Source organism: Coloeus monedula (assembly GCF_965178545.1).
Source record: "Coloeus monedula genome assembly, chromosome: 1".
NCBI classification, from domain to species: domain Eukaryota; kingdom Metazoa; phylum Chordata; class Aves; order Passeriformes; family Corvidae; genus Coloeus; species Coloeus monedula.
The window spans coordinates 57,172,039-57,196,374 of NC_138781.1; positions in this window are offsets into that span (position 1 = coordinate 57,172,039).

The following is a 24,336-nucleotide window of genomic DNA, read 5'->3' on the forward strand; positions in this document are numbered from 1 at the left end:
GAATTATAAATTGTGTTGTGATCAAACAACTTTTATTATGTTTTATTAGTTTGAACAGTGACACTGACATTCAATTTGTTAGAAAACATTAGGCATCAGAAAACATCAAAACATCCGCTTAAGTACTGAGCATATGAAAAAGAACTAAAAAATCTGGCAAACAGAACATAACTGACAATTCTATTAAAACATGTATCTTAAGTTTTGCTTCTCCTGAGCTTAATTGAAGTCCTGGCTGAAGACAGATGTAGTGAATGCGTATTCCCCAGTACCCTACATAACCAGTAAGTCAATTCAGTCTCGGCTTGAACACAAAATCTTTTCCCAGATGATGTGCATCCTGAGGCACTTGGCAAGAATCCTGACCAACAAGGTTAAACTCAAAAGAGACTGAAAACACCTGAGGCAGTGGGTTTCTAAGCCTTGATCAACTGGAAGACGGGGAAGTATTTATTTTTTAAGGGGGAGAAAAAAGAACAAAGAGAGGTTATTTAAGCAATGCAAACTCAGCTCAGATACCAAGAATAAAAAAACCCGCAACGCTGACAAACCAGGAGGCAGCAGGCAGAAAATACCACGTCACTAATGTTGTTATTAGACCCAAAATAGCACAGGAATGAATTTCCACTGAACACAAAGTAAAATCTAGAGATGGTCTAGATTGTAATCAGCTTTCGCAATCAGTGAGCTCTTCACAGTCACCGTCCATAGTGGTTGGATGTTGTTAATAATGGTTCCTCCAAAAGCGATGTGATATCTTTGATAGGGGAGCAATCGCAGCTAAGGTCAATCTTTTCCACGAGAGGCAGATCTATTGGAGAATACACTTTCTAAATAAATGTTCCATGTTTTACTTAGTACTGCAAATTCTGAAGTTGTCACAAGCATACACATCTTTTTTTTTCTTTTTTTTCTTTTTTTTTTTTTTTTTAAATCAATGTGTCTAATGAGAGGCCAGACCAGAGCAAAAAAAGATGCTTTTCTTGTAACACCAAACCCTTCAACTTTCACCCTGGATAAGATGGGACCATCACAAGGATGTCTGTGTGCCCATTTAGCTCTTTCTTGATGTTGCTACCAGGTGTGGAGTTAATTGATATTGCCACAGTACTATGTGTAAAATGAACATCTTAACTATCATAAAGTTAATCCACCTTTTATTTAGGAGTCACATGCATGCTTTTCAATGAAAGGTACTTTGCTGGTATGCTGAAGCACTAATAAAATCCCAAATACCTAATGATAAGGACTGAGGCAGTCTAATAGAATTTGTAACACAGAGAAAAACAAGCCAAGATGTCTTTTTAAAACAAGCTATAATTCAAAGTTAAGTTCTTTGCTAGCTGCAAACATTGCTGTGTGATGCCCTTTGGTTTGCATTCCTTACAAAGACTGATGCTCAGCAGTCTATATTAACCACAGAAATCGGAATGCTAGAGATGAATTGGTAAACTTAGAGGCAAAGAAAGAAGCAGTGAAAGAAATTCTTATACGTCAAAATACATTAAAACTGAATCTTCCCAATTCTTTTTCACAATACTTTTACCGTCAGTGAAATCAGGAAAGTAGCCGTTTATGTAAGATGTTTCTTTATTTTTCAGCTGATCTTATCCAGCCATTTCTTAAGAATCTTTTGTAGTGATTTCAAGATAAGGATACTGTTGTTTGAATCTTAGTCCTGTGAGCTACAAAAATGCCATACACTTATGAAAGCCCAAACCAAATTTTAACTTGCTTTGCTTTACACTGAGAGAATTGCTTAATTAAATCCCAGCTAAAGGATCCTTACATGTTATAAGCAAGTTTTAATCACTGGTGATGATGATTAAGCTGGGGTGGTGGGGAATCATGCTCTCCTATCCCGTTGAGTTTTTCAGTATTTGCAAATTATCAGTGTTCTCTTGTTACAAATATTTCCCCCCTTCCCTGTGGTGCTCCTGTTACAGAAGATGCTCGGTTTATTGTTGGATAAGTAGAGATGCTTGCACTGTTTCTCAGCACATGCTTAGAGTAGGTGTTTCTTCAATAGCTCCTGATATAAGGAAGATAATCCGATCATGTTCTCCAGGAAACGCACTGCTGGGTGTTGGCCAAATCTCTTCACGAAAATGTGAGTTTAACTGGCTGTAGCACAGGCAACTTCATTGTCTGGAGGTGCAATAATGAGCATCCCAGATATAGAAAACAGAGATCACATCATTGCATATTAAATTTTCTCTGTTGAGGTGCTTGAAATTACAGACTAAAAGGCTTTTTCTTAAATTTTAGTCTTACTCATTATGGGGGAGGATTCGTTTGCAATACAGTAAAAAGAATATCCAAGGTTTAAAGTAAGCACTATGCATAAATCCTCCCCTTTGTAGAGAAATAATGTGTCCTACATATGTTAAGCCTTTGCCTATTTTATCGTTGATGGTCAGTGAGATCTTCTGAGGCACCATTAGCAGAAGAGCTAACTAAGTCTGGTTTTAGCTAATTAAGATACCATGTCTCTTATCTTGACAGGAGCAAAGTTTTGCTGTTATTTCCCCTAAGCAAAAAACCCTGCTGTTTAACTCCTCATAGGTACAAGGTAAATGATTGCCTTGAATAACTCTTCAAAGCCCCAGGCTTTATAAGGCAAGGATTCTGACCTTACGGCTGCTTCTGGCTCTTTTCAAAAATCAAGTGGACACATTCAAGACTTACAGGTCACTGTGCCTTAGGGCCTAGCTCTATTTCATCCCCAAGCATACAACATATGGGATTCTTGAGTCCCTCTAAACCAGAGTAGACATACATCAGATATTTCAGATACTCTGCTTGCTTCAGCTACATGCAGAAACATCAAGATTTTTTCCTTTCTCAGTACGAGCAGGAGTCTGCTTAAGAGCAAAGATTTAACAAATCCCACCTGCTGAGGCCTGCTACCTCCTCACCCAATTCTTATTGCCCACTATCTATTGCTGCTTCTCCAAGGGGCATGTCAACACGTGTGTACTTCCCTGCCTCTGCTCAGAAGGCTAAAAATGGCATTTGCCCTCACTGGTGTTTAAAGATAATGACTCCAGATTAACAGTCAGGAGATTCATGTGGAATAAAGCTAACACTCATTCAAACTTAATTCCCTTTGCTTCGGAAGCTTTCTCAGAAAACATACTTCCCTCAGAACAGCTTCTTCCTTCCCTCCTACTCTGTGCCTTTTCTAAACAGCATAGCATCGCAGATGCCAGGCTTTCTGCTAAAGAGGGGAAACCTCATTGGAATGGATCTCTTGCTGCCAAGCATCAAGATTCAGGGTGCAGTGGGTACAGTATGTGGGAAAGGGAAAACTTTCTGCCCCAGACCATTGGGCAGCTTCATTTGCATCCCAGACCCATTTCTTTTGCTGAGGTTGTCCATCTGCCTTCCCCATGTGAAAGGAGGCATGTAGCCTAGGTTCAGCCCCAGGACTCGTGTTAGAGATCCCAAGTGCCCTGTCCTTTGAGGAGTGCTGCCACAAAAGAGGGGTTCAAACAGATGCAAATGCGGCAGTTGGGAAAGTATTTGGGGGAAGGAAGCCCAGGTACCACACTGTAGAGGCTCCCGGACGAGCTCTGTCCTTTTTTGTTGCTCCATCAGCTCATCTCTGAGGATCAGTTCTGACTGGGTGAGGCTGCAGTGCCTGGGAGATGAGGTCCCAGGAGGGACACTGTGTTTGCAGAGACACTTGTTGTCTGCACTGCATTTTAAGGCACCCTTAGGTTGGCTGGAAGAGGCTGTGTTGGTGGCACCAGCCAAAGCTTTGCATCAACAGTTTGCTATCAGTGAAGCCTCCCTCCTCCAAGGCTGTCAGCAGCATTCAGAGCCACTGTGTGGTGCACATGGATCCAGCAGTTAAGGAAGAAGGGCACTACATTTCGCTGTTCATGGGTAACTCCTGTATTGCATTTCACATCTGGGGCCCCACCACTGGCATTCAAAGCCCCAGAGCTCTTCTGATAAACTCATAATCTTCAGCATCTAGTAAGCAATGCCCTTTGCTGCTGCTGCATTAAGAGACCTGATTAAAGCAGCACTGGCATAGTCTTTACATACAGACCCTTTATTTGGGAGAGATCCTACGAATGGAGCAGCATTGAAGCGACAGCTTCCCAAGAGGGCTAGGGTCACAGCCCTCCAGTGACCACCGTTCTAGACCATGACTGGAGAACACAAACAAGTAAATGACAATTTTGGAAACCTTTACAGTCTTTGCCCAGGTTACAGGCTCTCCAGGGAAGTGATCACACCACCAAACCTGACACAGTTCAAGAAGCATGTGGACAACACTCTCAGGCACGTGGTGTGATTTTTGATGCTGTCTTGTGCAGAGACAGGAGTTGGACTTGATGATCTTTGTGGGTCCCTTCCAGCTCAGGGTAGTCTGTGATTCTATGACAAACACAGAGAAGATTTTGGGCTCAAACGTATTTCTCTACTATTGCTTCTGGTTCTTAAGCTCTTTAGGTTTTCCGGCACCTCTCCTCACCTTTCCATTTCTTGTATACTTGGTTTTTCACATTAAGGTTGTGTTCTGTCTTATACTCCATTTTCTCTTCTGCAACAACCCTAAGAATGGACTTCCAAGGTAGGTGTAATTAGCCTGATTTCTGCCAACGAGGCTACCAGCTCAACCAGCCTGCTGAATTCATTGGGATTTCATTACACACACCAGATTTAATTCTTTACAGGCCTCCCACAGTTCCTTAATTACATCTTGCTCTCCACATATCCTTATTCCTTAACTGGCCTCAAATTAAAGACAGTTAAAAAAAAAAAAAAAATTAATCACCTTGCTTTCTTATTTGGTTGTCTAACATCCATATAAAACAAAAGATGCCTTAAAATAGCCTTGTATATTTGAAGTTTGGAACTGAAAATTTTCTGCAAAGATAATAAAGTCAAATCCTGCTGTGTTCCTGGTCTTAATTTAATAGAATAATGGCAATGCAAGCCTGGTAAGGGCATCCTGGGATCTAAAAGGGCTTTTTCCTCTCTGAAGGATTGGGCTATTATACCTAGATAATGTCTAAAAATTTGTCCAGCCTGATTTAAAAATCCTTCCATAAACACTCTCCTGTGTAGCATATTTAGGCACTGCACCACAGATAAATTCCTAATACCACACTAGAAAATGTCTGCAATGCAAATTCATTGAGTTCATCACGGTCTGTTTTGCAAGGGTCTTTGAGAACAAATCACCATTTTTCTTTTCTAACAGGCCTTGAATACAGAATTGTTCTTACATCTTATTTCTAGTCGTCTCTTTTCGATACCAAACAAAGCAATTTCCTCCAGTCTTTTCTCAAAAGTCACGACTTTGGCTCTTGTTTTTTGGCCATGCCTTTTCTACCTCCTCCCCTTTTCATTTCCCTCTTCTGGACTCCTCCCAGTTTGGCAACACTTGAGAAAGTGTAGTGTCCAAAACTGTTCCATGCCAGTGTCAGCATTCCAGGGTCAAGCAGGGAGGGATAATTACCTTGCGTATGTTACTCACAACACTTCCTGTCAGTGCCTCACAGCATGAGACTTGCTTTGTTTTGTAACAGTATCATATTATGGCAGTATCATTTGTCATGGCGCCATAAGAACAACCAGCTCCATAAGAACAACCATAAGAACAACCATGCACCTTCATTCCCTGTTTTATAATTAGTATTTTTATTTCCCTTTCCCAAGATTAAGTGTTTGTATTCAAATACTGAATTTTCCCTTGTTGATTTTGGGCCTTTTGTGCTGTATCTCAATATGGTTCTGAATTTTGATCCTGTGTCTCAAAGAGCTTGTAATCCCTTGTGGCCTCATGTTGTTTGAACACTTGTGTGTTTCACGATTCGTGCTGTTGATGAAAATGCTGAGTAGAAACGTGATTTCTACAGAGTTCTGCATGTAATGCCTTCCCAGTTTAACCTCAAAGCATGAGAGTGTGTGCTCACCGTACCATGACCCTGGGTAAATATATGTTTCTTTTGTTTCCTTTAGAGCATGTTACATGGGACCATGCCAAAAGCCTTAGCAGAGTAAAGACGTATCTACTGCTTCTCCCTTATCCATGAGAACAATTATCCCATTAAAGAAGGAAACCATTAGTTAACTTGATTTTTTCTTGACAAATATACTCTGTTTTTATTAGCTTATGGTTCTCTACGTACTTTATACATTGATTCTTGTGTATCTTTCAGGATAACACATACAGACTTCTCTCCCTGAATCTTGCTTTTTCTCTTTTGAAGAATGGGTTCTGTGGGTTTTCTTCTCATTCCCAGAGAACCTTCTCTTCTTTTGTTACCAATGGGTGTTACTGGTTCAGATATTGCTTCAGTTTCTTAGATATTTCAGGGTCAGTTTTATCAGGCCGCTCTATGTAACACATTAAATATTTTATAACCTCTTCTTTCCCTGCTCTTTGCTCTTGTAAACAACCGAAATGCTCTAGGCATTTGCTAACAATTTATGTCATGCCTGAAGCAAAGATGTCATTAAATATCTTGGCTTTCTCATCATGGTCTATTATTTGTAATCCTTGCCTATTAAGGAATGGGCCAGAATTTTACTTTGTCTTTTTCTGCTTTGTCTGTGTTCGTACAATCTTTTCACATTAATTTTTATCACCCTCAGTAGTAGAAAGTCATTGTGCAGTTTATCCATCTGGGCTCAACCGTACACTTTTGGTCTGGTTTTTTTCTATCCAGCTTTAGCCAGATGTCCTTGTTCCTAATTTGTAAATAAATCCTTTTTTAACATTCAAGACTTTAAAGAGCTTCTACTGCAGCTATTCCTTCTTATGCTGATTCCTTTCTCCTTCACATTAAACTAAGTTGCTGTTGTGTCTTAAATACAGCTTCTTTCCATAATTGCTATCTCTCCTGTACTTCTTTATCCTTAAATTATTCCTCCAAAAGAATACTTTTTAAAGCTTTATCAACATCTGCTTTATTGAAGCCATTATCTCTATTTTGCTTCTCTCATGCTGTCCTTTTCTTAAAATAGTCAACTATGATCAATAGTTTTGCAATTATTTCCTCCCCCTTTAGTCCCCAGAATCTGTAATTTTTACAGAAGTTGGCCCAGTGTGTTAAGGAGCCCCTGGGCCAGAAAGATGCTGCCATTTACGGTCCAAAAAATAGATATGAAATAATAAATCATGACCTGCTTGAGCCTGGATGCAACAATGTTTGTACTACTTGATAAGGGCCAGCATTACTCCAGAAATGCACAAAGGTTATCTGTTTAATTCTGATGTGATATGACAACTGAGTTGAAACACACACATGGAGAAGCAATGTTAATTTATTTAACTACTTAAGGAAGTCTAAACCAGTCAGTGCAGTTACCTCAGCAGAATTTAGATTTTCTATAGTGTTAGCAGTCACCTCTCCCGTTGTTCAAGCACACCAACCTCTGTATTATGCAACTTCTTATTATCTTCATAACAGCAGAGGGATACTCGGCCTTATGGTGAACGGCATCCAGTACAACAGTGATGGAGAGACTAAACAACAACCAAGTCATTCCTCTATTCTGTGACCCAAAATGCTCTTCAAGGCTAGCATATCAGAGGAAAAAGGGGGAGAACCTCCCACATAAGTTTCTTACCTGTTCAGGTCAGGAAAAAATCTAAAGGCAGCACTCTTTTATATACAGCCTCTTTTATGTCAGACTGATAGATTTTAAATGGCTTCCAGGAGGGCCCCACTTTCATATTTCAGCTGTCGTCTCATTATTGTTAGACCTGGAAGCTCAGTACTAGATGACGGAAATATTTGTACAGCTAAACACCAGGAGAGAGCTGAGGAAATAAACACACATGTCAGCAAACTGTCTGAATGGGGAGTTCACTTGAGACAGAAATCTCCCTTCAAGCCATAGAGTGGAAGACTGCCTAGATCCATCCTTTGCTAACTTTCTCTTATCTGTCAGACCAGTAATTTGGCTTGCCATTCCCTTGGCATAATTTGAAGCAGGTTTAGAGGCCTGCTCTCCATCCTCACATAAACTCAACATGAGCAGAACTGTTAATGACAATTAGACTTTAAAAGCCTGCTGTGGGAAATCTCACACAGAAGCTTAGTGAATGTTACAACCCTCTCACTTGCCAATATACCTCCCTCAGCAGGAATTTATGAAGAAAAAAACAACTTTGTTGGTATATTCACTGGCTCCTAGAAGCTGTCACTATGGATGAGTAAGGAGAAGTTCTTTTGTGTCCCCTGAGACGACTGTACTTCCCCAAGTCATAGAAATATGAGAATCTTGCTTTACTGGCTAACAACAACCACATTATAGCACTTTTTCCCCAAGAAGTTTATTGAAGTGTTTCCAAAATGCCTCACTGGTAGGTTGCTCCAAAATCTTCCCCTTCTGATAGTTAACCACTGGGTTCTTTAAATTGAATTTCATCATGGGCAACATGTAATAACTTTTTTCTGTTGCAAGTACGGTTCTTAATGATTTTTCACCTCCCTAGTTTACATACAGATATATATCTGTATGTCTCTCTTATTTATGAACAGCAACTATACACCACTCCAGCCTTCATTCTTCTAAACAAGCCAGAATGCTCTTAGCTTTCCTCATTAAACAGACTCTCCATCCCATTTCCGGTATCTGCACCAATTTTAACGGATTTTTTTGAGTACAGCTGACCAGCTCTCCTGCAGGCAGATTGCTGTGACCTTGGACTGTGGTCAGTACACCCTTATCCCTGTTAAAACTACCAACCTTACGTTCACAACTGCCCTTTTCTATCACTGAAGACTTATACTACAGCATTCTGATCATCCTCTGCAAAATTAACTGGGTTTTTTCCTTACCATCTGTACAAACATTGTTAATACAAATGTCTGTTAGAAATACTCCCAAATCCACTCCTTTATCATCTTACCATCAGCCCTACTGCTTTTCCTCTAGCCCCATGCATCCCCTTTGACAACAGCACATTGTTGCCTCCCTTTCTTCTAGATCCTCACTTACTGCAAAATAACTGTATTAACCTGCTACTGGGCTACATGGGAAATTACCAGTTATATTATTGCAACTGTACAAAGAGTGACAGCTACAGAATTTCTTTTCTTGCCAAAGAACAGTAGTGAGTTTCTCCACTGCGATTGATATATTACAAACCCACATCATATTTTTTCCATTTATCTCATCTTCCCTATTAATCTTTTCTTCAGCCTCTGCACTAAATCTTTGTATCCTGCCAAGGTCAGCTAATGGTTGGTAATGGATGGCTTCATGATTCCTCTGTTGGTTAAACAGGTCCTGTATGTGCTGCTCTCCAACCACACAGGACTGGCTAATTTGCTCACTGCACGGATAAACATCACTAGGGGAATTGCAGTTTCATTTGCCAGTTTTCATAATCTCAGTTAAACTGAGCAATAAATAATCTACGTTTAGTTTTCACCCAAACCCAGAATGTGATTTGTTCTCCTTCACTTGTTCCCATTACCCTGTTTCACAGCCACATTCTGTAATCTGTCCGCTACTAAACACTGAGCCAAAATACTGATTTTGCTTTGCACTAGACTTAGATTACCTTTAGTGTCCCTAATGTTTTTTAACCTTATCCTTCCCTTAAATAAAAAAAAATCTCACACCTTTTTCTTTGCTCTTTGTTACTTACATAGCTAAAGGGGTTTTACCATCGTTACAGAAGTAGTTGTTTCTTTTGTAAGATCCCAGTCACCGTCATTTCTGGAAATCTGACCTTTTTCCTCATCCTTTCTTAAAAAAACATGGGGTTTTTTTAAAGATGCAAATCAGAACTTGAAGACCAAGAAGAGTTCAAAAGATAAAATCATCCAGGCACAGTTTTTTGGCTAACACAGATCATTTCAGTGACCAATGGGAAAGTGGATCTGTTCCTTTTTCTGTCTCTCCTTCCTCCTAGCCTCAAAATGTAGAAATCATGGGAAGAGCAATGCTTATGGTGCTAAAGTACACCTCGTGGAGACAGATGAAGCCCTGCACTGACTGGGAGGAGGGGATGTGCTGCACCGCCTTGTACCTGTGACTCCATCTTCTAATGTGTGAGCAAGATTGTATTGGGCAATGGTAATAAGGGGGCTGTGACTCCCTTGGTCACCACTGCTCTTCTGTAAAAACACACCAGCTCCCCATGCTGTTTCCACAAGGATGAAAAAGGGATATCTTATACCTAAATCAAGAGACTGGTATCCACATGGAGGTTCTGCCTGTAGGAGGACTGTGTCAGGAACCTTTCCACGTGAATGTGATTCTCCTTTGGCCTTTCAGGTAAGGAAAAGGTTTATTGTTTTGTTGACCCATATACATCTCCTTAAGGCTGCACTTCAGTTCAGGCTTGTAGCTAAAGCACAAGATTATACAGTTTCTGCTTCCATGACTAAGGTTGGGGAATGGATCCCACAGCGAAGGACAAAAAGCCCACTGCCTGGTGCTCTCCACAGGTAATGTGCAGAAAGTTTTCACCAATGGAAGCCCATCTAGAAATGGTATATTTCTAGTAAAATACGTGGCAGTATACATGAGAAAGAAAACTCTGCTGAGTACTGCATGCCTCCAATAACATCTTAGTAAATTAGTTTCAGATCCAGGCTTCAGAAAAACCGTATGGTCAACTGCAGGAACACACGCATAACATACAGCAGAAAATTAGACTTTCTATGCTTCTACAAATGCTGCAATCCCAAGCGCTCTCAGAGCAATTAGTGGTAATCAACAGAGATACACAAGTAGATTTGGCTCTTCTTTCACCTTAGATGCTTTTCTGATACAGGTTTCCAGTTAAATGCATGACCTGTCAGCCTTTTCAATGGGGGCAGCAATCTAGATAGCCTTAGGGCCCTTTTGGGATAGAGATGAACATAACAAGGGGAGTTACAGCATGGTTATCTGGACAAGCCAATAGCTATCAGATGCATGGCAGCCAAGGGATCCAAAATAACACGGTACAAAAGATGGGGGGGAGAGGGGGAGAGCAGGAGGCAGGGGAAAGAGAAGAGTGTTGCTCAGACATGGAGCCCATCTCCCACCTTGCACCATGATCCACATACCAACATTATGCTGAGGGCAGGTGTACCTGTGCTAGTTTTGATTCCTTAGCAAGGCTACAGAGGCATGAATAACCATGTAAACACTTCTCTACACGATCTGACACTGCAGCAGAGGACTTTCAAGTTTGACGGGAGATAACTTGATCAAGGCAACAACGGCAGAGATGGCTGCCTGTGGAGGAGACCCCTCTTGGTGGTGGTTTTAAAAACCTGGTCAAGCAAACATGTCAGGAAAAGCCCCAACCTCCTGCAGCTGGAAGATGGATGAGAAATTTGTTTGGCCTCCGTCTTGGTGCTGTATTGCTGATTCTAAAGGCTGGTGACTACCCACAGCGACAGGGAGGGATGGTACATCCTGTGTTAGCGACTCTCCTGACGTTTCACTACTATCGCTATCAAGGCTGTACTATCTTGAGCACTGCTCTCTGTATTTGCACATTCAGTGTCAAGGCAGAGATAAGCTATGTGCCTCATTTAAAGTCAGTGAGATCTTCCACTAGGTAGGAGCAGTACAGTCCTTGACAGTGTTTTGTCCAGTTTTCCTTGCAATCCCTTGTTTCCCCTTGTTTCTCTTCTTCTCCCTTCTTGTACTGCTGTAGTTTGTTCATATCCTGCAAAAGTTATAAAGCTACTTTGCTTGAAGGTGCTTCTTCCCCACTCTGTCCTGATTCAGCAAAAGCCACTGAAGACAGAATGCAAGCCTGTGGACTTGTGAGTATGCTCTGAAGGTCGCAAGCCTCCATAATCGAACCCTGAAGAAACAGGACTGAGATCACTCAGTGCATCACAGCAACATGCCCATGATTTCTGGTGAATCCTAGGCCTGAGTCTTTCATCTGTCCTGACCTCAAGGTAGTGACTAGGGCTGCTTTTTAAGCCCCTGACATTGAGTCATTCAAAGAATATCAGAAGAAATAAGAAGGCGTCCAGTTTGCATCAGCTTCCTTAGGCAAAAGGAATCCTCTTGTCCAACACTTGTTTTGTTGCTCCTTTTTACTGATACTGGTCAGCCACAGCTACTCTAACAGCACCCATCTTTCACCGCTGTTCCTCATGCTTCAGGAGGATTACATTTGTCTTCGACTAACTGAACTTTTCTTTTCCCAGACTCCCAGACCTTGTCAGGGTTGGAAAGAACTTTTAGAACTCAACATTAAGCCAGTGTTTATAAAGGGTACATTTTACTAGCAGTGAGCTGTCTCCCTTTTCATCATAGATGGTAAAGACCTCTAAGAACATTTACAGGCATCTTTGCATGATTTCAGTATTCGTTGCTCAGGATGTGCCAATCAAAAACCACTGGCAATAAGGAGATAAGAAATATAAGTGTTTGATTATAACAAAATCCATTCTTTAAAAACAAGCTGAAGTGCAAGAACTGCTGTTCAGGCTTATCATTTATTAGCAGACAGTCATCGGAACAGAAATGCAAGTCTTCATGACACTGCTTTTGCTGCTACAAGACCAAAGACAAGAACAGAAATTAAGAAGACAACTATAATAGAGAAACATTTATTTTGTGGTTAAGTAGCAAAGCGTCTGCTCAGATTCACAGGAATCTCGGAGATCTTAAACAGCAACATTATACAATACCAGAGATCAGTTATTTACAACAGCCAGAGAAATTTGTTGCTACTGATAACAATATGATAATAATGTCTCTCACAGACCAGTTAGTTTTATGATGCATTTCTATACATGGGACGGAATTTGGTCCAAAACCTGGGGGTTCTTTCCAATTAAAATGCAAAACCTGATCCTGCAGATTTTATTTCAAAATATAAAGGCTCCAGGGCTAAGAGCCACTGCTGGGCTGAACCTTCCCCTTGCCTCACGTCAAGCCCCAGAAACTGTCCTCTGCACTCGGTTTTTCCCTTCTCCACCGCATCTACCACGGGCGTCTCTGCATCTCCAAGCATGAAGCTAGCAGAATTGCTTCCAGGGAACAGGGGAAGAGAAATAGGGAGCAGCACAAGTAGCCGCAAGTTGAACTTTCTGCTTCCCACTGCTCAAGTGAATCCGCAAACAAGCGAGTGGCAGGCACGCTTCCTCTTGCAGCCTGGGCCATTCGCACAGCAGCCCAGCCGCTGCTCTGCCTTCGTTCTTATGCCCTTCGTAGCAGGTCGCGCTTTCGTTTTGCTGGAGACGAACAGTCGTCTGCTTCTCGCCCAGAGAGCGCGGTGCCGGCAGCGAAAGCCTCCAGGCTGCTGCTTCTGCCCAAACACGCCTGGCCTATGCACTTTCTCTGGCGGCGCTAGGTAGCGGCACATTCGCTCTGCCTTGTAGCCTGAATCTTAACGGAAAGCTTCTCGGCTACGTCTGGCACAGAGCACAGGTTGAGGTCAACGAGCTTCCCCAGAGCTTGCCCCCGAGGCGTGGAAACTTGGATTTGCAGCACATTCCAGGGCTCCTCTTCCTTCCTTTACAGCCTGCCCAGCGCCGTCAGATCGCCGTGCTCTCTGCCGCCGCCTTCTCGCTTCCAAGTACCAGCACGCACCTTGCAGCCGTGCAGAGAGCAAAGATGCGGATAGACGTCTCGCTCAGAAGAAGGTGCCAGGACGAAAAGATGTTCGTCCTTTCTGCTCCTCGTCGCCCGCATTGTGGTGCTGTGTTGAAAGTCTTGGCCAGCCAAAGGCTAATCTTACAGCAAGTGCTTCTCTCCTGAAGCATTTGGCTCAGTGAGAGCTACACACGCGGTTTGGACACTGTAAAGCAGCAAGAAAAATGATTGTACCTCGAGCTGAGGAAAATCCCTGCACAGAACCCTGTGCATGCGTGCGCTATACCCTCTGAAGAGCGCGACAGCTCCGAGCCATGGCTGGGCTTCACTTCTGTCCAGAGCACAGAAGGCGAAGAACGAAGCAGCCGGGCACCGGGCTCATGCACTCAGTGCACCGAATTGCATGAGCTCGGCACAAAGCTGCTTCACAAGCACAGTCAGCTGAGAATGCTCCGGCTGCTTCCGAGAGTCCGGCGCAGCCCTTGCACTCCATCACACAAGCTGGCCAGAAACAGTTTCTTACAGCCGCACTGTTGCAGAGTCCACGCGGCTTGAGCGCACGCAGAAGGAGGCGTCCAGAAAGAAGGCGTTCTTCAAGTCCCCCTTCTCTAAGCAGCCTTGAAGCTGAGCACAGCACACTGCGCCTAGGCAGCTTCTTTCTCCGAGAGACGTGCCCTCCTCACACGATGCACTCTCGCAGCTCCCTTGCCCACTTGCAGCAGCTGCTAGCAAAGAAAAAGGCTCCAGGGCTAAGAGCCACTGCTGGGCTGAACCTTCCCCTTGCCTCACGTCAAGCCCCAGAAACTGTCCTCTGCACTCGGTTTTTCCCTTCTCCACCGCATCTACCACGGGCGTCTCTGCATCTCCAAGCATGAAGCTAGCAGAATTGCTTCCAGGGAACAGTGGAAGAGAAATAGGGAGCAGCACAAGTAGCCGCAAGTTGAACTTTCTGCTTCCCACTGCTCAAGTGAATCCGCAAACAAGCGAGTGGCAGGCACGCTTCCTCTTGCAGCCTGGGCCATTCGCACAGCAGCCCAGCCGCTGCTCTGCCTTCGTTCTTATGCCCTTCGTAGCAGGTCGCGCTTTCGTTTTGCTGGAGACGAACAGTCGTCTGCTTCTCGCCCAGAGAGCGCGGTGCCGGTAGCGAAAGCCTCCAGGCTGCTGCTTCTGCCCAAACACGCCTGGCCTATGCACTTTCTCTGGCGGCGCTAGGTAGCGGCACATTCGCTCTGCCTTGTAGCCTGAATCTTAACGGAAAGCTTCTCGGCTACGTCTGGCACAGAGCACAGGTTGAGGTCAACGAGCTTCCCCAGAGCTTGCCCCCGAGGCGTGGAAACTTGGATTTGCAGCACATTCCAGGGCTCCTCTTCCTTCCTTTACAGCCTGCCCAGCGCCGTCAGATCGCCGTGCTCTCTGCCGCCGCCTTCTCGCTTCCAAGTACCAGCACGCACCTTGCAGCCGTGCAGAGAGCAAAGATGCGGATAGACGTCTCGCTCAGAAGAAGGTGCCAGGACGAAAAGATGTTCGTCCTTTCTGCTCCTCGTCGCCCGCATTGTGGTGCTGTGTTGAAAGTCTTGGCCAGCCAAAGGCTAATCTTACAGCAAGTGCTTCTCTCCTGAAGCATTTGGCTCAGTGAGAGCTACACACGCGGTTTGGACACTGTAAAGCAGCAAGAAAAATGATTGTACCTCGAGCTGAGGAAAATCCCTGCACAGAACCCTGTGCATGCGTGCGCTATACCCTCTGAAGAGTGCGACAGCTCCGAGCCATGGCTGGGCTTCACTTCTGTCCAGAGCACAGAAGGCGAAGAACGAAGCAGCCGGGCACCGGGCTCATGCACTCAGTGCACCGAATTGCATGAGCTCGGCACAAAGCTGCTTCACAAGCACAGTCAGCTGAGAATGCTCCGGCTGCTTCCGAGAGTCCGGCGCAGCCCTTGCACTCCATCACACACGCTGGCCAGAAACAGTTTCTTACAGCCGCACTGTTGCAGAGTCCACGCGGCTTGAGCGCACGCAGAAGGAGGCGTCCAGAAAGAAGGCGTTCTTCAAGTCCCCCTTCTCTAAGCAGCCTTGAAGCTGAGCACAGCACACTGCGCCTAGGCAGCTTCTTTCTCCGAGAGACGTGCCCTCCTCACACGATGCACTCTCGCAGCTCCCTTGCCCACTTGCAGCAGCTGCTAGCAAAGAAAAAGGCTCCAGGGCTAAGAGCCACTGCTGGGCTGAACCTTTCCCTTGCCTCACGTCAAGCCCCAGAAACTGTCCTCTGCACTCGGTTTTTCCCTTCTCCACCGCATCTACCACGGGCGTCTCTGCATCTCCAAGCATGAAGCTAGCAGAATTGCTTCCAGGGAACAGTGGAAGAGAAATAGGGAGCAGCACAAGTAGCCGCAAGTTGAACTTTCTGCTTCCCACTGCTCAAGTGAATCCGCAAACAAGCGAGTGGCAGGCACGCTTCCTCTTGCAGCCTGGGCCATTCGCACAGCAGCCCAGCCGCTGCTCTGCCTTCGTTCTTATGCCCTTCGTAGCAGGTCGCGCTTTCGTTTTGCTGGAGACGAACAGTCGTCTGCTTCTCGCCCAGAGAGCGCGGTGCCGGCAGCGAAAGCCTCCAGGCTGCTGCTTCTGCCCAAACACGCCTGGCCTATGCACTTTCTCTGGCGGCGCTAGGTAGCGGCACATTCGCTCTGCCTTGTAGCCTGAATCTTAACGGAAAGCTTCTCGGCTACGTCTGGCACAGAGCACAGGTTGAGGTCAACGAGCTTCCCCAGAGCTTGCCCCCGAGGCGTGGAAACTTGGATTTGCAGCACATTCCAGGGCTCCTCTTCCTTCCTTTACAGCCTGCCCAGCGCCGTCAGATCGCCGTGCTCTCTGCCGCCGCCTTCTCGCTTCCAAGTACCAGCACGCACCTTGCAGCCGTGCAGAGAGCAAAGATGCGGATAGACGTCTCGCTCAGAAGAAGGTGCCAGGACGAAAAGATGTTCGTCCTTTCTGCTCCTCGTCGCCCGCATTGTGGTGCTGTGTTGAAAGTCTTGGCCAGCCAAAGGCTAATCTTACAGCAAGTGCTTCTCTCCTGAAGCATTTGGCTCAGTGAGAGCTACACACGCGGTTTGGACACTGTAAAGCAGCAAGAAAAATGATTGTACCTCGAGCTGAGGAAAATCCCTGCACAGAACCCTGTGCATGCGTGCGCTATACCCTCTGAAGAGCGCGACAGCTCCGAGCCATGGCTGGGCTTCACTTCTGTCCAGAGCACAGAAGGCGAAGAACGAAGCAGCCGGGCACCGGGCTCATGCACTCAGTGCACCGAATTGCATGAGCTCGGCACAAAGCTGCTTCACAAGCACAGTCAGCTGAGAATGCTCCGGCTGCTTCCGAGAGTCCGGCGCAGCCCTTGCACTCCATCACACAAGCTGGCCAGAAACAGTTTCTTACAGCCGCACTGTTGCAGAGTCCACGCGGCTTGAGCGCACGCAGAAGGAGGCGTCCAGAAAGAAGGCGTTCTTCAAGTCCCCCTTCTCTAAGCAGCCTTGAAGCTGAGCACAGCACACTGCGCCTAGGCAGCTTCTTTCTCCGAGAGACGTGCCCTCCTCACACGATGCACTCTCGCAGCTCCCTTGCCCACTTGCAGCAGCTGCTAGCAAAGAAAAAGGCTCCAGGGCTAAGAGCCACTGCTGGGCTGAACCTTTCCCTTGCCTCACGTCAAGCCCCAGAAACTGTCCTCTGCACTCGGTTTTTCCCTTCTCCACCGCATCTACCACGGGCGTCTCTGCATCTCCAAGCATGAAGCTAGCAGAATTGCTTCCAGGGAACAGGGGAAGAGAAATAGGGAGCAGCACAAGTAGCCGCAAGTTGAACTTTCTGCTTCCCACTGCTCAAGTGAATCCGCAAACAAGCGAGTGGCAGGCACGCTTCCTCTTGCAGCCTGGGCCATTCGCACAGCAGCCCAGCCGCTGCTCTGCCTTCGTTCTTATGCCCTTCGTAGCAGGTCGCGCTTTCGTTTTGCTGGAGACGAACAGTCGTCTGCTTCTCGCCCAGAGAGCGCGGTGCCGGCAGCGAAAGCCTCCAGGCTGCTGCTTCTGCCCAAACACGCCTGGCCTATGCACTTTCTCTGGCGGCGCTAGGTAGCGGCACATTCGCTCTGCCTTGTAGCCTGAATCTTAACGGAAAGCTTCTCGGCTACGTCTGGCACAGAGCACAGGTTGAGGTCAACGAGCTTCCCCAGAGCTTGCCCCCGAGGCGTGGAAACTTGGATTTGCAGCACATTCCAGGGCTACTCTTCCTTCCTTTACAGCCTGCCCAGCGCCGTCAGATCGCCGTGCTCTCTGCCGCCGCCTTCTCGCTTCCAAGTACCAGCACGCACCTTGCAGCCGTGCAGAGAGCAAAGATGCGGATAGACGTCTCGCTCAGAAGAAGGTGCCAGGACGAAAAGATGTTCGTCCTTTCTGCTCCTCGTCGCCCGCATTGTGGTGCTGTGTTGAAAGTCTTGGCCAGCCAAAGGCTAATCTTACAGCAAGTGCTTCTCTCCTGAAGCATTTGGCTCAGTGAGAGCTACACACGCGGTTTGGACACTGTAAAGCAGCAAGAAAAATGATTGTACCTCGAGCTGAGGAAAATCCCTGCACAGAACCCTGTGCATGCGTGCGCTATACCCTCTGAAGAGCGCGACAGCTCCGAGCCATGGCTGGGCTTCACTTCTGTCCAGAGCACAGAAGGCGAAGAACGAAGCAGCCGGGCACCGGGCTCATGCACTCAGTGCACCGAATTGCATGAGCTCGGCACAAAGCTGCTTCACAAGCACAGTCAGCTGAGAATGCTCCGGCTGCTTCCGAGAGTCCGGCGCAGCCCTTGCACTCCATCACACACGCTGGCCAGAAACAGTTTCTTACAGCCGCACTGTTGCAGAGTCCACGCGGCTTGAGCGCACGCAGAAGGAGGCGTCCAGAAAGAAGGCGTTCTTCAAGTCCCCCTTCTCTAAGCAGCCTTGAAGCTGAGCACAGCACACTGCGCCTAGGCAGCTTCTTTCTCCGAGAGACGTGCCCTCCTCACACGATGCACTCTCGCAGCTCCCTTGCCCACTTGCAGCAGCTGCTAGCAAAAAAAAAGGCTCCAGGGCTAAGAGCCACTGCTGGGCTGAACCTTCCCCTTGCCTCACGTCAAGCCCCAGAAACTGTCCTCTGCACTCGGTTTTTCCCTTCTCCACCGCATCTACCACGGGCGTCTCTGCATCTCCAAGCATGAAGCTAGCAGAATTGCTTCTAGGGAACAGTGGAAGAGAAATAGGGAGCAGCACAAGTAGCCGCAAGTTGAACTTTCTGCTTCCCACTGCTCAAGTGAATCCGCAAACAAGCGAGTGGCAGGCACGCTTCCTCTTGCAGCCTGGGCCATTCGCACAGCAGCCCAGCCGCTGCTCTGCCTTCGTTCTTATGCCCTTCGTAGCAGGTCGCGCTTTCGTTTTGCTGGAGACGAACAGTCGTCTGCTTCTCGCCCAGAGAGCACGGTGCCGGCAGCGAAAGCCTCCAGGCTGCTGCTTCTGCCCAAACACGCCTGGCCTATGCACTTTCTCTGGCGGCGCTAGGTAGCGGCACATTCGCTCTGCCTTGTAGCCTGAATCTTAACGGAAAGCTTCTCGGCTACGTCTGGCACAGAGCACAGGTTGAGGTCAACGAGCTTCCCCAGAGCTTGCCCCCGAGGCGTGGAAACTTGGATTTGCAGCACATTCCAGGGTTCCTCTTCCTTCCTTTACAGCCTGCCCAGCGCCGTCAGATCGCCGTGCTCTCTGCCGCCGCCTTCTCGCTTCCAAGTACCAGCACGCACCTTGCAGCCGTGCAGAGAGCAAAGATGCGGATAGACGTCTCGCTCAGAAGAAGGTGCCAGGACGAAAAGATGTTCGTCCTTTCTGCTCCTCGTCGCCCGCATTGTGGTGCTGTGTTGAAAGTCTTGGCCAGCCAAAGGCTAATCTTACAGCAAGTGCTTCTCTCCTGAAGCATTTGGCTCAGTGAGAGCTACACACGCGGTTTGGACACTGTAAAGCAGCAAGAAAAATGATTGTACCTCGAGCTGAGGAAAATCCCTGCACAGAACCCTGTGCATGCGTGCGCTATACCCTCTGAAGAGCGCGACAGCTCCGAGCCATGGCTGGGCTTCACTTCTGTCCAGAGCACAGAAGGCGAAGAACGAAGCAGCCGGGCACCGGGCTCATGCACTCAGTGCACCGAATTGCATGAGCTCGGCACAAAGCTGCTTCACAAGCACAGTCAGCTGAGAATGCTCCGGCTGCTTCCGAGAGTCCGGCGCAGCCCTTGCACTCCATCACACACGCTGGCCAGAAACAGTTTCTTACAGCCGCACTGTTGCAGAGTCCACGCGGCTTGAGCGCACGCAGAAGGAGGCGTCCAGAAAGAAGGCGTTCTTCAAGTCCCCCTTCTCTAAGCAGCCTTGAAGCTGAGCACAGCACACTGCGCCTAGGCAGCTTCTTTCTCCGAGAGACGTGCCCTCCTCACACGATGCACTCTCGCAGCTCCCTTGCCCACTTGCAGCAGCTGCTAGCAAAAAAAAAGGCTCCAGGGCTAAGAGCCACTGCTGGGCTGAACCTTCCCCTTGCCTCACGTCAAGCCCCAGAAACTGTCCTCTGCACTCGGTTTTTCCCTTCTCCACCGCATCTAGCACGGGCGTCTCTGCATCTCCAAGCATGAAGCTAGCAGAATTGCTTCCAGGGAACAGGGGAAGAGAAATAGGGAGCAGCACAAGTAGCCGCAAGTTGAACTTTCTGCTTCCCACTGCTCAAGTGAATCCGCAAACAAGCGAGTGGCAGGCACGCTTCCTCTTGCAGCCTGGGCCATTCGCACAGCAGCCCAGCCGCTGCTCTGCCTTCGTTCTTATGCCCTTCGTAGCAGGTCGCGCTTTCGTTTTGCTGGAGACGAACAGTCGTCTGCTTCTCGCCCAGAGAGCGCGGTGCCGGCAGCGAAAGCCTCCAGGCTGCTGCTTCTGCCCAAACACGCCTGGCCTATGCACTTTCTCTGGCGGCGCTAGGTAGCGGCACATTCGCTCTGCCTTGTAGCCTGAATCTTAACGGAAAGCTTCTCGGCTACGTCTGGCACAGAGCACAGGTTGAGGTCAACGAGCTTCCCCAGAGCTTGCCCCCGAGGCGTGGAAACTTGGATTTGCAGCACATTCCAGGGCTCCTCTTCCTTCCTTTACAGCCTGCCCAGCGCCGTCAGATCGCCGTGCTCTCTGCCGCCGCCTTCTCGCTTCCAAGTACCAGCACGCACCTTGCAGCCGTGCAGAGAGCAAAGATGCGGATAGACGTCTCGCTCAGAAGAAGGTGCCAGGACGAAAAGATGTTCGTCCTTTCTGCTCCTCGTCGCCCGCATTGTGGTGCTGTGTTGAAAGTCTTGGCCAGCCAAAGGCTAATCTTACAGCAAGTGCTTCTCTCCTGAAGCATTTGGCTCAGTGAGAGCTACACACGCGGTTTGGACACTGTAAAGCAGCAAGAAAAATGATTGTACCTCGAGCTGAGGAAAATCCCTGCACAGAACCCTGTGCATGCGTGCGCTATACCCTCTGAAGAGCGCGACAGCTCCGAGCCATGGCTGGGCTTCACTTCTGTCCAGAGCACAGAAGGCGAAGAACGAAGCAGCCGGGCACCGGGCTCATGCACTCAGTGCACCGAATTGCATGAGCTCGGCACAAAGCTGCTTCACAAGCACAGTCAGCTGAGAATGCTCCGGCTGCTTCCGAGAGTCCGGCGCAGCCCTTGCACTCCATCACACAAGCTGGCCAGAAACAGTTTCTTACAGCCGCACTGTTGCAGAGTCCACGCGGCTTGAGCGCACGCAGAAGGAGGCGTCCAGAAAGAAGGCGTTCTTCAAGTCCCCCTTCTCTAAGCAGCCTTGAAGCTGAGCACAGCACACTGCGCCTAGGCAGCTTCTTTCTCCGAGAGACGTGCCCTCCTCACACGATGCACTCTCGCAGCTCCCTTGCCCACTTGCAGCAGCTGCTAGCAAAGAAAAAGGCTCCAGGGCTAAGAGCCACTGCTGGGCTGAACCTTCCCCTTGCCTCACGTCAAGCCCCAGAAACTGTCCTCTGCACTCGGTTTTTCCCTTCTCCACCGCATCTACCACGGGCGTCTCTGCATCTCCAAGCATGAAGCTAGCAGAATTGCTTCCAGGGAACAGTGGAAGAGAAATAGGGAGCAGCACAAGTAGCCGCAAGTTGAACTTTCTGCTTCCCACTGCTCAAGTGAATCCGCAAACAAGCGAGTGGCAGGCACGCTTCCTCTTGCAGCCTGGGCCATTCGCACAGCAGCCCAGCCGCTGCTCTGCCTTCGTTCTTATGCCCTTCGTAGCAGGTCGCGCTTTCGTTTTGCTGGAGACGAACAGTCGTCTGCTTCTCGCCCAGAGAGCACGGTGCCGGCAGCGAAAGCCTCCAGGCTGCTGCTTCTGCCCAAACACGCCTGGCCTATGCACTTTCTCTGGCGGCGCTAGGTAGCGGCACATTCGCTCTGCCTTGTAGCCTGAATCTTAACGGAAAGCTTCTCGGCTACGTCTGGCACAGAGCACAGGTTGAGGTCAACGAGCTTCCCCAGAGCTTGCCCCCGAGGCGTGGAAACTTGGATTTGCAGCACATTCCAGGGCTACTCTTCCTTCCTTTACAGCCTGCCCAGCGCCGTCAGATCGCCGTGCTCTCTGCCGCCGCCTTCTCGCTTCCAAGTACCAGCACGCACCTTGCAGCCGTGCAGAGAGCAAAGATGCGGATAGACGTCTCGCTCAGAAGAAGGTGCCAGGACGAAAAGATGTTCGTCCTTTCTGCTCCTCGTCGCCCGCATTGTGGTGCTGTGTTGAAAGTCTTGGCCAGCCAAAGGCTAATCTTACAGCAAGTGCTTCTCTCCTGAAGCATTTGGCTCAGTGAGAGCTACACACGCGGTTTGGACACTGTAAAGCAGCAAGAAAAATGATTGTACCTCGAGCTGAGGAAAATCCCTGCACAGAACCCTGTGCATGCGTGCGCTATACCCTCTGAAGAGCGCGACAGCTCCGAGCCATGGCTGGGCTTCACTTCTGTCCAGAGCACAGAAGGCGAAGAACGAAGCAGCCGGGCACCGGGCTCATGCACTCAGTGCACCGAATTGCATGAGCTCGGCACAAAGCTGCTTCACAAGCACAGTCAGCTGAGAATGCTCCGGCTGCTTCCGAGAGTCCGGCGCAGCCCTTGCACTCCATCACACACGCTGGCCAGAAACAGTTTCTTACAGCCGCACTGTTGCAGAGTCCACGCGGCTTGAGCGCACGCAGAAGGAGGCGTCCAGAAAGAAGGCGTTCTTCAAGTCCCCCTTCTCTAAGCAGCCTTGAAGCTGAGCACAGCACACTGCGCCTAGGCAGCTTCTTTCTCCGAGAGACGTGCCCTCCTCACACGATGCACTCTCGCAGCTCCCTTGCCCACTTGCAGCAGCTGCTAGCAAAGAAAAAGGCTCCAGGGCTAAGAGCCACTGCTGGGCTGAACCTTCCCCTTGCCTCACGTCAAGCCCCAGAAACTGTCCTCTGCACTCGGTTTTTCCCTTCTCCACCGCATCTACCACGGGCGTCTCTGCATCTCCAAGCATGAAGCTAGCAGAATTGCTTCCAGGGAACAGGGGAAGAGAAATCGGGAGCAGCACAAGTAGCCGCAAGTTGAACTTTCTGCTTCCCACTGCTCAAGTGAATCCGCAAACAAGCGAGTGGCAGGCACGCTTCCTCTTGCAGCCTGGGCCATTCGCACAGCAGCCCAGCCGCTGCTCTGCCTTCGTTCTTATGCCCTTCGTAGCAGGTCGCGCTTTCGTTTTGCTGGAGACGAACAGTCGTCTGCTTCTCGCCCAGAGAGCACGGTGCCGGCAGCGAAAGCCTCCAGGCTGCTGCTTCTGCCCAAACACGCCTGGCCTATGCACTTTCTCTGGCGGCGCTAGGTAGCGGCACATTCGCTCTGCCTTGTAGCCTGAATCTTAACGGAAAGCTTCTCGGCTACGTCTGGCACAGAGCACAGGTTGAGGTCAACGAGCTTCCCCAGAGCTTGCCCCCGAGGCGTGGAAACTTGGATTTGCAGCACATTCCAGGGCTACTCTTCCTTCCTTTACAGCCTGCCCAGCGCCGTCAGATCGCCGTGCTCTCTGCCGCCGCCTTCTCGCTTCCAAGTACCAGCACGCACCTTGCAGCCGTGCAGAGAGCAAAGATGCGGATAGACGTCTCGCTCAGAAGAAGGTGCCAGGACGAAAAGATGTTCGTCCTTTCTGCTCCTCGTCGCCCGCATTGTGGTGCTGTGTTGAAAGTCTTGGCCAGCCAAAGGCTAATCTTACAGCAAGTGCTTCTCTCCTGAAGCATTTGGCTCAGTGAGAGCTACACACGCGGTTTGGACACTGTAAAGCAGCAAGAAAAATGATTGTACCTCGAGCTGAGGAAAATCCCTGCACAGAACCCTGTGCATGCGTGCGCTATACCCTCTGAAGAGCGCGACAGCTCCGAGCCATGGCTGGGCTTCACTTCTGTCCAGAGCACAGAAGGCGAAGAACGAAGCAGCCGGGCACCGGGCTCATGCACTCAGTGCACCGAATTGCATGAGCTCGGCACAAAGCTGCTTCACAAGCACAGTCAGCTGAGAATGCTCCGGCTGCTTCCGAGAGTCCGGCGCAGCCCTTGCACTCCATCACACACGCTGGCCAGAAACAGTTTCTTACAGCCGCACTGTTGCAGAGTCCACGCGGCTTGAGCGCACGCAGAAGGAGGCGTCCAGAAAGAAGGCGTTCTTCAAGTCCCCCTTCTCTAAGCAGCCT